Source organism: Euprymna scolopes, chromosome 32 (assembly GCF_053919585.1).
Source record: "Euprymna scolopes isolate OS-2025 chromosome 32, ASM5391958v1, whole genome shotgun sequence".
NCBI classification, from domain to species: Eukaryota; Metazoa; Mollusca; class Cephalopoda; order Sepiida; family Sepiolidae; genus Euprymna; species Euprymna scolopes.
In genome coordinates this window covers 86,177,314-86,194,779 of record NC_136513.1, presented here as the reverse complement: position 1 = coordinate 86,194,779, position 17,466 = coordinate 86,177,314, and positions in this window count along the sequence as shown.

Below are 17,466 nucleotides of genomic sequence, written 5' to 3'. Positions count from 1 at the left end.
CTCAGTGAAGGCAATACGAAAAATACACCTGCTAATAACCGAAGATTTCTACTACGTAATGACTGACAGAGGGAGAGCATATTACACCCCCTCTTGGATCAAATAAAGAGTTATGTTTGAAATTCAGATCGCACACCTACTACAGAACTTTTCTGAATTTTTGAGATGCGAATTGGTTTTATTGGACTACTGTTCTCATCTTGATAGTTATTTTCATAACGTTTCGGTCGATGTAACCTTTGACCTTCTTCCGGTGTATCTTGTCAGACTCGGGAATGTTTCTGTTGAACTCGGAAATTTGGACGGAATTTCGAATTGAACCCTTTATTCACTTCGTGCGGGGAACATGCTCTTGTTGCCTCAGCCATGACTGGATAAAGGTCCTAAGTAATTCGCATTTGTATTTTTTCGGCTGCCTACACTGAGAACTGAACCTTCAACATTCAGAACACTATCATTTTTACAATTGATTTTTCCAAGAATTCTAGCCACTGCGTCACGGGTACCTTTAGGAATAAATAAAGTGTTCTGTTCGAAATTCCGTCCAAATTCCAGAGTTCGACAGAAATATTCCTGAGTTGTACACCTGAAGAAAATCGGAGGCTTCATCGACCGAAACGTTGTGAAAATGACACTCAAGATGAGAACAATAGTCTGAAGATTCCAAATGATACGAATAATTTATCCACAGTTCAAAAATTCACAAACTTACTTGTTCTCATCTTGAATGTTTTTCTATCTCGGTCAAAAGACTTTGTAACGTAATCCCCCATTTAGGAGCGTTAGAACTACGCTGAAGTAGCTTTGTATTCCCGGCTGACGCCAGATAACCCAAGGATTTAAGATAGAGAAGATAAATATACATATTTTATTTCATGTCAAAATAGATATTGTTTGAAAAACAGAGAAATATTTTTACGGCTCAAAGTTGACGACAGAAAATTTCACTTAGAACCTTGTCTGGCCTTAAATGAACCCAGGATCGGATGTCAAAATTGACATCTGTCCTTGAAAATGGTCGTGTATTTCGACCTGGGGCTTAGGATTTCGTGGAGATTTCGTGGCGAAATCTTATTGGCTGGGGAGAATTAATACTCCATCCACATACCTTACTATATATACGACTGTCGGGTGAAAATTATCTAGAGAGAGTTTTCAGACCAGAGTAGAGCAGAGTAGAGCTGAGACGTGACCCCTCCCCACCTCATCCATCCGTCGATCGCTGTCTGTGAAGAGAGTTGAGACTTTGAAAAGAACTTACAAAATCTGAATGAGAATTGTAAAAACATTTTGTACATAATTTTATGAGAATTAAGCTTTTGTAGATAGACTAAAATCGTTTGTCTTTCTTCCTGCCTACCGCTTCGATATTCGCTTTCAGCATGCCAGATTTCATGTAACAGCCTCAGAGGAGTCTAGCCGACACGTGCCTAGAATCCAGAGAAACAAGAGTCCTAACCACCGCCTCGAGGGAGGCGTTACAATTTTCTTTCATCTATTTCAATACTAAGTTTTGTTTTGGAGGTGCTCAGCTAACAAACCACATTTTCCTCCATTGCAGCAATTGCTCAAGATTGCAGGAGATATTATCAGCAAGGTTTTTATAAACAGTGCTCTTTAAGGTGTTGCCATAGACAGTTCTGTGCTCAGTATAGATGTCAACAAATGCACTCATAATATGACACACCTGAAGAAGGTTGGATGTTACATCGGTTAAATATTGTGGAAATATCACTGAAGATGAGAATAGTAATATGAACGATCCAGATTTGCCAATGACTTTGTGCGGCGAATTGATTTGATCAATTTATCCTCGTTATGTAAGGATCTGTATAATTTGGTTCAATTTCCGTATGTATTTTCATAGACTAGCTGTCCTACCAATTACACCTAACATTTTATCCGTTGCCCTACGGATTTTTGCGACCAATACAAAAATCTGATTGCGAATTTATTAAGACGTACACCCGGTCATGGCTGACAAAACAAGATCATACTACCCTCGAGGAAAAAATAAAGGCTTTTAGTTCTAAACTTTGGCAAATTCCCGATTTCAAAAGATAAATTCCTGAAATCTACAAGATACACCTGAAGAAGATCGGAACTTACCTCAGCCGAAACGTTGTGCAATAATATTGAAGATGAGAATAGTAGTCCGAATAATCCAAATAAAAAAACTTATAATTGTTCGTATTAGAATTTCAGAAAGAGAATGCTATGCCTTTTTTGTCCCGAGAGTATAAAATTTATTGCTTTTAAAATTATTGTTTTTAATTTGTTTTGATAATATTTAATGCTGCAAACGAAACTTTCTTTTTAAAAAAATGTCGACTGTTTTGTGCTTTGTAAGCCAAATCCTGCTTGTTTTTCATAAGTTTCGGTATCTTTTTATGCATCTAAATACGTGAGAACATATAATGTCTGAAAACTAAAAACACTCAAAATGTAAATATTTTTTTTAGACAAACAATATAAGCCCTGATTATCTCGAAGAAGAAAAAAAACGCCCGCTTCTTAAGAAGACTATATTACGATGGATCACGGTAAAAATGCACTGAAGGTGATAGAGGTGATACGAAACAAATATGGTTTGAAACAGTCTTCACTTTCCATGTTCCTCTCTCACACTCACTCCATCTTTCATTCTATCCCTATCTTTCTTTCTCTCCCATTCTCTCTCTCTCTCTCTCTCTCTATATATATATATATATATATATATATATATATATATATATATATATATATATATATATATATATATGTATATATATAAAATATATTTTAGTCATCGACATACAGTCCTGTTTCGTTGTTTCACAACTCATCAGTGCCGCTAGACTAACACCTATCCCAAGCCGAGGATCGAACCTAGAACCGTCGTGATTACAGTCGGCAGTTCTACCCCTTGACTACGGAAGCGGTGGCCGTAATTAATCTGTCCGAATGTCTATTTAAATAAACATCCGTCCGCCACTCGTAGAGTGCTCAAACGTTGTTTGTAAACAAACCGCGAGCTTGTTGTTGTTGTTTTTTTTTCAAACGATGAATACGGTTAATATTGGCTTCTCCTCGAAGCTTGTATTTATTTAGAAAGTCGCCCATAATTTGTTTGGACGTATATATAACATTTTTATTTATTTATTATTTTAAAAACAGTAATCTACGTACACGCGTGTTTCGAGTTAACTAACTCTCATCAGCGTAGCTCGACTGTTTATAGAGATCGAACTTAAGACCATGTTTACCACAGTCCGGCGCATTAACCGCTAGATGATTTCACTTTTCATTTTTATCACTTATAAAATACGATTTTTTGTTGTTGTTTTTCAAACGATGAATACGGTTGATAATGGCTTCGCCTCGAAGCTCGTATTTATTTAGAAAGTCGCCCATAATTTGTTTGTACGTATATATAACATTTTTATTTATTTATTATTTTTAAAACAGTAATCTACGTACATCCGTGTTTCGAGTTAACTGCCTCTCATCAGCGTATCTCTCTCTATCTATCTATCTATATCTATATATCTATATAGATAGATAGATAGATAGATAGATATAGATATATAACGTAATATATAATACTAGCGGGGGTACCCGGCGTTGTGGGGGTGTTTGGAGGTGTGTGTGTAAGGAGGGGGGTAAAGTAAAGAATAAGCGAAGTAATAACCCTGTTTAAGTATTCCAAAAAATCTTCTTTAAAAAATCGGAAAAACCAAAACAAAAAAAAACAGCGGACAAACGTAAAGAAAAAGAAATCGGAAAGACAAAAAGCAAAAATAAGGGAAAAAAAATGGCATAAATAACCCTTCGATTCGGTTAAGTCCATGGTTCGTTGTACCCAGTAGAAAGCATAGAACGAAAAGGGACGTTAAAATTCCATTCCAGTTTGTTAAAGCAACTACAAAACGAAATAAAACGGAAATTTGTTTTATATGTTTAGTTTATAAAAAAGAAATAGAAAGAATAATTTTTTTTTCATTTTTTTTTTAGTGCAAAAATGTTGGGGCAAAAAATGGTAATTAAGCAACGTAAAAGTAATCGTGGGATAAGAATTAATGTTTGTGGGAATGTCGCTATCGAATAATTTCGTGGTGCGTTTCACCCAATAGGAAGCATAGAACGGAAAGACATGATAAAATTTCATTCCAGGTTTTTTAAGCAACTACGAAGTACAGAAAACTGTAACCAGCGTTCCTTCGTAAATATCCCTTGTGAACGATCCTGCAACGGTGTAAGTGGTGACGGTGGTAGGAGGAATTAATTAGAGTGAAAAGAATTTACTACTTCCATTGATTTTAACCGATTTTGGCAGTGAATTTTCAGCAGTAAAATATAGGAATCTACGTTTATCGAGGAAGTGAAAAGGTAATATGCCTATAACACATCTCAGATATTGTGCGGCAGTTTGTGCATATTACATTTACATGAAATGCCTTGATGTTTTAATCCTATTAAGGTCAAAATCAGAGGGGGGAAATGAGTTCATGTTATATATATAGGGATATAGAGATATAATATAAAATATATCTAGAGAGAGAGAGAAAGATAGGAAAACAGAGGGGAGAGAGAGGGGGACAGAGAGAGATTTTTCATGGTTTTATATAAAAACATATATATAATTCGTAATATATATTTATGATAAGATCGTCAAAGTTGTTAAAAAATAAGCTCAATGAGAATATATTTCAAACTTCAGAGCCTATTGACTGGTAAGTTACATTCCAATGTCCAATGAACAAAATATGTCCAAAATTATTTATTTATTCTTTATAAGTACTATTTTTTAATTATGTTATATTTTTAATTAATCGTAAAATATAAATATAATATACAAAATAATAAAAAATAGAAAATTATAAAAATAAAGAAAAACATGATTTGGATGGATTCTACTCACTATTCATGGGAATGTTACTTACCTATATATATATATATATATATATATATATATATATATATATATATATATATATATATATATATATATATATATATATATATATATAAGGAACATGTGTTTCCAAAGATTATGAATTAACGTTTATGTACAGTGGCGTCAAAAAGAAAGTACGCACTTGTCATTTTTTTCAAAACGGCAAATTTAAGCTAAATTGTATGTAACTGCTTAAACAACTTATACCTCATTTGATTCGCCTTTTATTCCTCTATGGATTTACCTGTTCATATTTGACTTTTAATTGAAGTATCTTAGTGTTCACGCCAATTAAAAAAAAGGACTTCAAATCGAGAAGGCATGATTATGGACTTTCTTTTTAAAGTCCAAAATAACAAATGAGCTAAAAACTAGATTACAATATTCACATTTTATGCAACAAAGAATTTCTTATCATAATTGTTTTTGTTCCAGGTTATACAAAGAAACATTTCGTCAATATGCCTTGACTTTCTCTTAGTGATCGTCAGGAGCTCATTTTTCTCCACGTTTCTGGTTTATCCAATCGAGAAATCGGCCGCATATTGAAATGTGATGAGAACACGGTACGAATGATTGTGCAAAAAGCACCAAAAACCGGCAGTGTTCATTATGTCCCTATATCTGGTTATCCTAAAGTTACTTCTTACAGGGAAAACATTGCTCTTAAGATCCGCAGCCTCAGAAACTAATTTTAAACGGCTCCCCAAATCCAGCCACAGTATAATCTTGTTAAAAATTACTCTCTTTTTACAGATGAGAACAGATTGAAGGAATTTGATTTTCGAGATTGTGTTGCAAGTCGCTAGCCAATGTCTTCTCAAAAGAACAGGAAACACCATCTGGACTTCCTCAGATGCAATGAAGATCATGACTCTTCATATTGGTCGAAAGTGATTTTTATCGACGAAAGCAGCTAGACAGTAATAGTAGACAGTAGGTCCGTCAAAGGAAGAACAAAGAATTTTATCCTAGGTACACAATTTCAATGCCGCAAGGTGGTGGAGGTTCAGTTTTGCTGTAAGGTGTTATTAGTGCCAATTGTCCAGGCCTATAATATATATAATTTGATCAAATAGATATATTGACTGAGTATTTTCTACCCGACTTTGGACGGAATTAAGATGATAATCCCATATTCATGCGGATAAACGCTCCCATTCACATAGCTGGCAATGTCAAGAGGTTCCTTCAAGAGCATGATATTCGGTGTCGAGTGGCCTGTGCAATTTCCAGACCTCAATCCTATCGAAAACGCGTGACATGACATTAAGCATCCGCTACGCAATGATGAAATTTCAAATTTGGAACAGCTTTGGATAAAAATTAAAGATAACATACCTATATAAAACACATGGATTAAGGATCAGTCGTTTACAGCGCTTGCTTAAAAATTTGATTATTTAATAAATTTCGTAAATTTTTATTTTTATTTTTCATCGTACAAATATCTCTTATACATCCACACATACATATATGCATGTGTATTTGTGTGTGTAGAGAGAGATAAAGATAGAAGTTTATTTATGAAGCAAAATGTTTTCTTCATCTACTAAAAAAAGCGACAGGTTTTTTTTATATATGTTTGTATTTATACGTTCCTTCCTCAATGAGCTGTGGTCCTGGATATGACCCTAAACTATATCCGATGGTGAGGCCCCAGCTTGTGGGCATTGGGGATTGTGGAGCCACCCTTTAATTGCCAATGCTCCCAGGTCCACTCTGACCCGGAGTGGTAGTACCGGTTAGGGTCCCAACTATGGGTTAAATAGAAACCGACTTGAAAAAAAAAAAAAACCCAAATATTTTCTATTAAAAAAATTCTTCAAAATCACTGGATTCGGCATTAAATAACATGAAATGGGTTTATATGCCGTAAAACAAAAACAACCAACCAATCAATCAATGAGCTGTGTCAATACAGTCAGTTATATAATCTCAAGAATTAATAGATTATATTATGTAAAGCTTTCATATATTAAAAAGTTTATATTAAATATAATAGAAACGTAGGCAGTAGATTTTCAATTAATTTACATATTGGCGTAACGGATAAAGTGCTTCTGTTAATCAATTATACAAAGGAATGTAGAAAGTAAATGTTAGTTCTACTTTCGTAACTCTCGCTTCTTTTATTTTGTCTTGTAGTCCTCGCAATTTCATCAGCAAGGTTTCAGACAAAGGAGGAAGAATTCTTGTGTTCTTGGTCAGAATCTGTTTCATCTTACGCTTATCGTTGGCCAGTTTTTAACCTTGAATTAATATTTTAGCCCCTTACATCAAGTGGCTTCATACTGTGTCTAGAGCGATTCTCATAAAAAAGAAAAATGTATGTTTGTATTTTCAGTGAAAACTAAAAGATACACAACAAACACCCACAATGTTGGTAGTCTTTAATTAACATAAATCTGGATTTATAATATCTAAAATTAAAAGAAAATCATTAGTTTGGCAGTTAATGTCATCAAGGGTTTTTATATAAAGGGAAATAACTCCTGGTTGAATACAACATGATAGCCTTCAAATCCAATCTAAACAAATGTATGCTGAGCCGATCCCATAAATAATCGAACTCTACCTAATTGACACCATTTACGACTACTACACTGCTAGTTCATGTTCATTAATTCTTATCCTCGAGTAGCCTTTGGCCCTTGATAAGTGGTGATACCTAAGCAAAAAAAAAAAATATTTATCTATGCGTTAGCAATTTTTACACAATCCATCATCTGCTTCCATCCACAACCATCCATTGGTCAAATTTAACCCGACCCACGCTGCACGGGACCAATATTCGTGCAGTGATCCTGGTCACCTCATTTGAGCATAAAATGCGCAGACGATCAATTAAGGTTGTGCGTAGGTCAGTCTAAAAATGGCGATCTTTCTTTAGAAAAATGTAATCACTGATATATCCATATATCTACATAAGTCAATAAAGATGAATCCATCAGAAGTATTACATTGTAAGTCTGTGTCATTAGTAAGTCAGTGACTCATCGGCACCAGTATGACTCACCATCGGCAAATATAGTTACTATTAAATATAGCATACATGTAGACGAGATCAGATATCTCTTTCGATATATATATATATATATATATATATATATATATATATATATACATATATATATGTATATATATATATATATATATATATATATATATATATATATATATATATATATATATATATATACAGTAGAACCCCAGGATACGGCATTAAAAATTAGTAACAAAATAGAGTATAGTATATAATTCACATGCAAATAACATTATAAATAATACCATGAGGGGGGGTGAATACGGTAACCAGGTGTCGTAAAAACATCGTATTCCACATAACCTGTAAAAACCGTATCCTAGGGCCACCGTATCCCGGAGTTCTAATGCATGTATATATATATATATATATATATATATATATATATATATATATATATATATATATATTATATATATATATATATATATATATATATATATATATATGAATAAAATAAAGCAAGATATGAACGATGCTTTAGACGTTATGTGAATAAAAAGGAAAAACCTAAAAAAGTAAAAATCAAAATAAAATCAACGTTTCGTCCCTATTTCAGGGGACATCATCAGGATTTCTAGGCGAGGATGTACAGGAAGACGGTCATATATCACATGCGAAAGAGAAGAAGTTCAGTTCTCTTTCTGTTCTGGAGAGAAAAAATGTCATGATGAAAAAAGAGAATTTATATCTAGTGTGTGTGGAGGGGTGTCGGGTTATATACATATGTGCATTTTTTTTTCTTTATCAACCAGGATCTAAATTAATGTTTTGTTCATTTATTATTATATTACCTATGATTGGGGCTACATTATAAAATCCTTTTCTTTGTTTGATGGTGTTAATATTGGAAATTAAAACAGATTCAATAAGTCTCCGTTTTGCTCTATCTGGGATGGATTTTAAGATTTTTGCACGTCCAAAGCCGAAAGAGTGGCCATGTTTGGCACAGTGGGAAAAGAGTGCATTTAAGGGGTTGGCATTTCTTATGTCCCTTTTATGTTCGCTTAGTCTGATTTCCAAATTTCGCTGTGTCTCACCTATGTATGATTTTTTGCAGTCATTACATGGGATGGCGTAAATACCGGCTTTGGAAGTGGAGATTTCAAGCTTTAAAAACTAGCAAGCATTCCGCTGAAATCTTTATGTTAGTAATATTATATATACACATATATATATATATGTTAGTAATATTAATATTAATAGGTTTCGTATATAGGATAATAATATTAATATTAATAGGTTTCGTATTTAGGATAATTTGATGGGAAAATTTACAAAAAGTTATGAAGCCAATAAAAATATCAAGCAAAACACTAAAAGGCATTATTTCTAAATTTTAACAAAAAAAGGGCGTTTTAAAAGTAGAAATGTTAAAATTTTTAATGACTTCATAATTTTTTCTAGATTTACTTTTTAATTAACCAAAATACGGAATCTCTAAAGTACAGAGCAAACCCCGCCCCTTTTCTTTACCAAACATCCTCCGCGCGTAGAAAACGAATTTTTCACAATTTTCACTGCCCACTTCTAAAAATTTTCTTTTTTATGCGCTGATGAAGCCGAAGTTGTAGATATAGTGATTTGGGACAGAGCAAACAAAAAAGAGACCGTAATAGAGGTCAGTGTACCCAATGATACAGGGCTAAACACAACTGAGAGGGAAAAGATAGCAAAGTATCAAGGACTTATGTATGATATGAAACGAAATTGGAAATTAAAAGACGTTTCAATTATACCAGTCATCATAGGAGCAACTGGGCTTATGAAAAAGAACTTTAAAAAGTACATAGCAAGCATACCCGGTGAACCAAGTGCAAGTGAAATACAAACGGTTGCACTGAAAGGGACGGCTAGAATCCTGAAAAGATCTCTTGGTTGGACTCATTAAAATAGGGGTAAATGTCAGACATCTGGTTGGATGTCCCATCCCCTAGAAGAAAAAGTTTAAGAAAAATGAAAAAAAAAAGAGAAATATGACAACAACGAAGGCTGAAACAATTATATGCTAGGTGTTACGAATAAAAGACAAACATTTTGAAAATGCATGCGTCTTTCCTTGTAACCTTAGACCTTTGATAGCTTTAGTAGCTCGTTATTGGGCTTTGTTATTAATTCATATCACAAGAAGCTAAATTATAGTAAACTTATCAAGTATATATATATATATATATATATATATATATATATATATATATATATATATAGATACACGATGAAAATAATGGAAATAGTATTCTGACAAAATAGAGAAATAAAAAGGAACAAACCGTATTATGTGTTCATCAACGTTTCGTCTTTATTTCATCCAGAGGAGGTCTCGAAATAAAGACGAAACGTTGATGAACACATAATACGGTTTGTTCCTTTTTATTTCTCTATATATGTATATATATATATATGTGTATGTGTGTGTATATATATACTCTTTATTTGATTTTACATAAAATATGTGTGTATATATATATATATACTCTTTATTTGATTTTACATAAACTGTAATATCTTGCTACAGAATCATGAGCAGCTTTACTCTACTAACTAGCTGACCGAAACATGCTCATGACTGTGTAGCAACATATTACTGCTTATGTAAAAACAAATAAAATGTATACCTTGCTCTTTGCTATTGAGCATTGTTGTATTAACCTCGATAAACTTCATTGGTTACTTTACCTCTGGAAAACAATAAACTCAGATTATATATATATGTGTGTGTGTGTGTGTGTGTGTGTGTGTGTGTGTGTGTGTGTGTGTGTGTGTGTGTGTGTGTGTGTTAGTAATAGTTTTTGAAAAAAGGATTCCAGGATAGTGCTCTATTATAAGGAAAACAAATCAAAATAAGAGTGAAATAAGAGTGAAGTTTAGATAAGCCATCACTACCGTCGGTTTCAAACTTGATAATACGGAAATGTTTTAGGTCCCTATATTAAGCTTTCTTCAGCAGATCTGTTTCATCTGTCTGCAACCAGAAGTGGAAATGTACATATATATTACAAGATCTCGTTCAAATCTAGTTTTGTAAACAACTTTAATTTCAAATGATTAAAATTTAAAAGAAAAATGGCCCGTTTAATATTTTGGACACCAAAGTAACAGAAAGGAAGATAAAAAGAAAAAGAACAACCAGGATATACTTAACTGGTTGTGTTAGTAATAAAATATCTAAACTATTTATCGCGTTACTTATGAATAAATCTGGTTTATTAATTCACCAAATTTAATTTTTTTTCTGATTTTAAACGGAATTTTTTTATATCCTAATTTATTGATTGAGATTGTCGGTCTGACTTCCTCATCTTGGTTGTTATCGTCACAACGTTTCGGCCGTTTTGCTCTCCGGCCTTCATCACGTGTTTTGTATCGAACTGGGGAACCGTTTGTTAGGAGTCTGGAACCCAACCCTTTATTATTATTACGGGGGTACCGTGTTCGGACTCCAGCTATGCTCTGGGACATAGTTGCTGATTCTCTGTTTTGAATGTTACTTTTTACTGCCTTTGTTCAGGATTGAACTCAGCACCTTTGGGTAACTGTAAACTTTGATACAACGTCTAGGGCCACTCGGCCATATGTCACTAGGACAATTCTTAGTTGGTTTTTGTTAATGTTAAACCTATGTTGTTATTCAAGGTTTTCTCTTTCTATCAGAGGTGTCGAAATTGAATTCATGCTTGGTTTGCTCAGTAGGTTGTTATGTCCGAGCATGTGAGCTATTTCTTTAAGTTTTCTCACTTTCCAGTGGGTCTCTCTGTTTATTATTTTTACTTCATCCCATAGGGGGCGATGGTCCCCCCTCTCCATCCAGACATGGTTGGCTATACCCGATTTTTCCGTCTCTCCTTTAGTTACTGCTTTTCGGTGTTCTTCCACCATTACTTTAAGGGGGCGGCATGTTTCACCCTTGTAAACCTTTCTGCAACTGCATGGGATGGAGTATATGCAGTTCTTGGTCATGTTCTCCTCCATGCGGGGCTTCACTCGTACCAGGTATCGTCTGAGTGTTGACTCGCTCTTGAATACCGTCCTGATGTTGTAGGGGGCACATATTCTCTGAATCTTTTCGGAGATGCCTCGTATGTATGGTAGGCAGACCGTTGGAGGTTTTTGGGTTTCATTCTCCTCTCTCATACTATTAACACGTCTGGTGGATAGTATGCTATCGGGGTAGTTACGACAGAGGGTATTCTTCAACTTGACCATTTCTTGGTGGTATGTAATGGTATCGCTACTTATTATCTCTGCTCGATGTTGTAGGCAGCGTGCGATTCCATGTTTGATACTGTATGGGTGATAGGAGTTGAAGTTAAGGTATTGTCCGGTGAAGGTAGGCTTGCGATATACGGATGTCTTAAACCCATGCGCTGTGCCTGATATGAGTATATCAAAGAAGGCCAGTTGGTTATCTTTTTCTTTCTCCATTGTGAACTGTATCGATGATCTTATTGAGTTCAGATGGTCTAGGAGAGCCTGGATATCTTCCTGATGGGGCCAGAGTATGAAGATGTCATCAACGTATCTTAGCCACATCGTTGGCTTTAAGGGAGCTGAACATAAGGCCATGTCTTCGAAGTATTCCATGTATATGTTCGCCATCACTGGTGATAATGGCGAGCCCATAGCTAGCCCCTCCTCTTGTCGATATAGGTCAGTACCCAATCTGAAGTAGGTTGTTTCTATGCAGAATATCAGCATTTCCATTAAGTTTGGCAATGGTACACATGTGCGCTCTTCTATGGAGAGGTCCGCAGCTAGTTTGTCTTGAATTACTGCTAGTGCCTCACTAGTTGGGACTTTAGTGAACGGGCTAACCACATCTAGGCTTACCATTTTGTTTGTACTGATGGGTGCTCCCTTGCTCAGTTCTGTGAAGTGGGCAGAATTCTGTACATGTGTTGCTGACGTGCCTGCTAATGGGTTTATTATATTCACAAGGTACCTGCTCAGTGGGTGGCATGCTGAGCCTCGGCAGCTCACTATGGGTCTGAATGGAATACCGTCTTTGTGTATCTGGGAGAGACCGTACATATGTGGTAGCTTACTGTAATGCTGGACCAGCTGTCTATATCTCATCGGAGCGATGTGTTCCTTGTTTTTGGTAAGGATTTCTAACAGCTTTCTTTCGGTTTTCAAAGTTGAGTCCTTCTTTATTTTACCGTAGCTACCATCTGCGATTAGGCCTGCCATTTTTTCAGAGTACTCCGAAATGTTATCACCACAGTAGCATTGCCTTTGTCTGCTGGCAGAATTATTATACGAGTGACAGCAGTATTATTTTTATTCATATAATAATGTATGTCATTTTATTCCTCCTCAATATGTACCATATTACACATGCTTATATTCTCCTTCATATCGTTTAATTAATCTGAAACCTCCATGCTATATAATATGTAAATCATATCTGAAAAAAGACAAACTAATCCGTCAGATTGGACAATAGTTTATATTTTATTTATCCCAACACTTTAATTTATGAAGTTCGATGTAACTACAGAGCATATACAAATCAATGACAAAAATATTATAGTTCAAATTCCAAGATGTTGTATATCTTACGGTTTATTTCTTTCAGCGTGTTAAAATTTCCAATTCTTGACAGCATCTGTTTCAGGGCGGAGAACCATTCATATAATTATGGTATGCCATTTAAAAATATCTTTTCCGCTCTGACTCATCAGTAGAATAGGAAATCTTCAATAAAAGAAAATACAAAGAAATATAAGCATGATTGCATAAAAACTCTTCCAATTTATTCTATTATATTTTACTGTATATTTATATTTATATTGATATTTATATTGATATTTTTATATATATTTTTATATTGATATTTATATTGATATTTATATTGATATTTACATTTATATTTATATTGATATTGATATTTATATTGATATTGATATTTATATTTATATTTATATTTATATTGATTTTTATATTTATTTTATATTGATATTTATATTGATATTAATATTTATATTGATATTGATATTTACATTTATATTTATATTTATATTTATATTTATATCTCTATTTATATTTATATTGATATTTATATTCATATTTATATTTATATTTATATTTATATTGATTTTTATATTTATTTTATATTGATATTTATATTGATATTAATATTTATATTGATATTGATATTTACATTTATATTTATATTTATATTTATATTTCTATCTCTATTTATATTTATATTGATATTTATAGTTATATTAATATTTATACTGATATTTATATTTATATTGATATTTATATTTATATTGATATTGATATTTACATTTATATTTATATTGATATTTATATTGATATTTCAATCCCTATTCATATTTATATTGATATTTATAGTTATATTTATATTTATATTTATATTGATATGTTTATATTTATATTGATATTGATATATACATTTATACTTATATTGATATTTATATTGATATTTATTTCTCTATTTATATTTATATTAATATTTATAGTTATATTTATATTTATACTGATATTTATATTTATATTGATATTTATATTTATATATATTAATATTTATAGTTATATTTATATTGATATTTATAGTTATATTTATATATATATATTTATATTTATATTTACATTAATACTTATATTTTATTCATATTAATAATTATATTGATATTTACATTTATATTTATATTTTTATTGATATTAATAGTTATATTTATATTTATATTTATATTTATGTTTATATTATATATATATATTGATGTTTATATTGATATTTTTATTGATATTTATATTTATATTTATATATATTTATATTAGTATTTATATTTATATTTATATTTATATATATATATTTATATTGATATTTATATTTATATCTATATTTATATTGATATTTATATTTATATTGATATTTATATTTATATTGATATTTATATTTATATTTATATAAATGTATATTTATATTTATATGTATATTTATATTTATATGCATATTTATATTGATATTTATATTTATATTTATATTTACATGTATATTTATATTTATATGTATATTTATATTGATATTTATATTGATATTTATATACATTTTTATATTTATATTGGTATGTATATTTATATTTATATATATTTATATTCACATTGATATTTATATATATACATATTAATATATATATATTAATATATATCTTAATATTTCTATTTTTATTTATATTTATATTTATATATATATTGATAATTATATTTATATTTATATTCATATATATTTATATATATATATATATATATTTATATTTATATTTATATTGATGTTTATATTTATATATATTTATATTTATATCAATATTTATATTGATATTTATATTTTTATTTATATATATTTATATTTATATTTATATTCATATCTATATTTATATATATATTGATATGTATATTTATATTTATATTCATATTTATATTTTAGTTATCTTAAATTTTCTTTATTATTTCTTACCTTCGATTCTCATTTCTATATCTAAATAATATAAAACTAGTATTTATATATAATTGCCTTGCGCATAATTCTGGCTACGCTCCTCTTCTGGTGAGCAACATTTATCTTCGAAATGTCATGCCATAAAGAGATTTCATTTTTCTTAATTTAACCCTACTTAATTTTTCCTATTGTTTAGATGACGTAATAATGGTGTATATTACTTCTATTCCTCATTTTTCGTTATATATATAAGTTGTGGATATATATATATATATATATATATATATATATATATATATATATATATATATATATTACACGAACCCAGTAAAACTTAGTATATTACATACAAGTCATATATATATATATATATATATATATATATATATATATATATATATATATATATATATATAAAGTGGCGACGAATGTTTGTTTAAGATAAACATATCTGGAGGTTTTTTGCGGGCGCCGCTCCCGTGGGTCGATGGGTAGAGCTGGCGACTGTCAACGCAATGGTGCTAGGTGCAATCCTCGGCTTAGGAGAGGTACTAGTCTTGCAGAACAGTACTGTATGTTGATGATTACATATATATATATATATGTATAGATTCAGCCACTCGGATGAGTCGTAGACGACGAAACACGTGTCAGTGGATAATTATATTTTAAAAACAATATATATATATTAATGAGAAAAAAGGGATGTCGTTTTTACCTAATATATGCAATCGTAAGCTTCAAATTAATATAAATAATAGTATTTATATATAGAAAATTTAATCCCAATCGAATTTAAAAAAAAAAAAGCTCAATACGTTTTTTCACTTTTTTATTTGGCAATTTATAGCTACACTAAATTGCGATTTCACTTAATGTCTTTACTAGTAAAGTCTTGCATTGCTACAAATATAATTTACTAATTTCTTTATGTCATCTGATGAGAAGAATAACAAGAATAGCATTCTTTGAAACTCCGCGGAATAAGGACTTTGTAAATTGTTTTCTGGGGTATACAGTCGGACAATATATTTTGATTGTAAAGTTCAACTTAAAACTTTAATTTTCTTTCTTCTATGTGTGTATGTGTGTGTGTGTGTGTGTGTGTGTGTGTGTGTGTACGAGCAGGCCCCTGGCGTTGCTCAATAATAAAGTACGCTTAAAAATATATTAAATCATGAAGATATGGCAACAATTCCGCTTATTTTAGTATATCCAATAAAAAGTAGTCGTTTTAAAAGTGAAATATAAAAATATAGCCCTAGGTGCCATCAGCTGAAGCAAAACCAAACATTTGGCTCTCCGCCTTTATTTGTAAACATCAGAGCTTACAACAGATGAATATCAGAGCTTCAAAAATTAATCCATTAATTAAAAGCTGTTTATCATTAAATATAATGATAGGGATAGGTTCTTAAACAAAAACTAGACACATCAATTAACTGTAGGCACAATATATCACACCTCCTTAGACACCTACTTACTCCAGCCCCTTAATTTATCGCTTAATAGTCTCATCTAATCTAGTTCCTTTACTAAGTACATTTATATTTTATTATACTATTTCTAATTACTGAAATTTTCACAAACTGGTAAATCTATTAAACTTCTAACTACACCAAGTCATGTATGTCGAAACTGCACCCTCATTTTTTTTACATTTATTATTTGTTTGCTCCACTTTTATTTGTGTTGCTTGTTTTGTAGCTGAAATGCTTTAAATATATATATATATATATTTGCCCCCCTTCATGATGAATATTCTTATATATTACTATCCGGATGCCCGGCGTTTCTCGGTCGTAAAATACACTTAAGCATAATAGTTTAATTTATGCAGATTCCGTATGTACTATTATAGAATCATTCCTTTGTTGAATGTTATATATTACGAGGAATACTTTGTCCGGTAATGTTATTCGCAAAAAAAAAAATAATAATGATAATGTCGTTCATCAAATTCCATCTGTGTTTGTTTACAATATCACGTCAGCTGACGATCTTAAAAATAGTATTTCT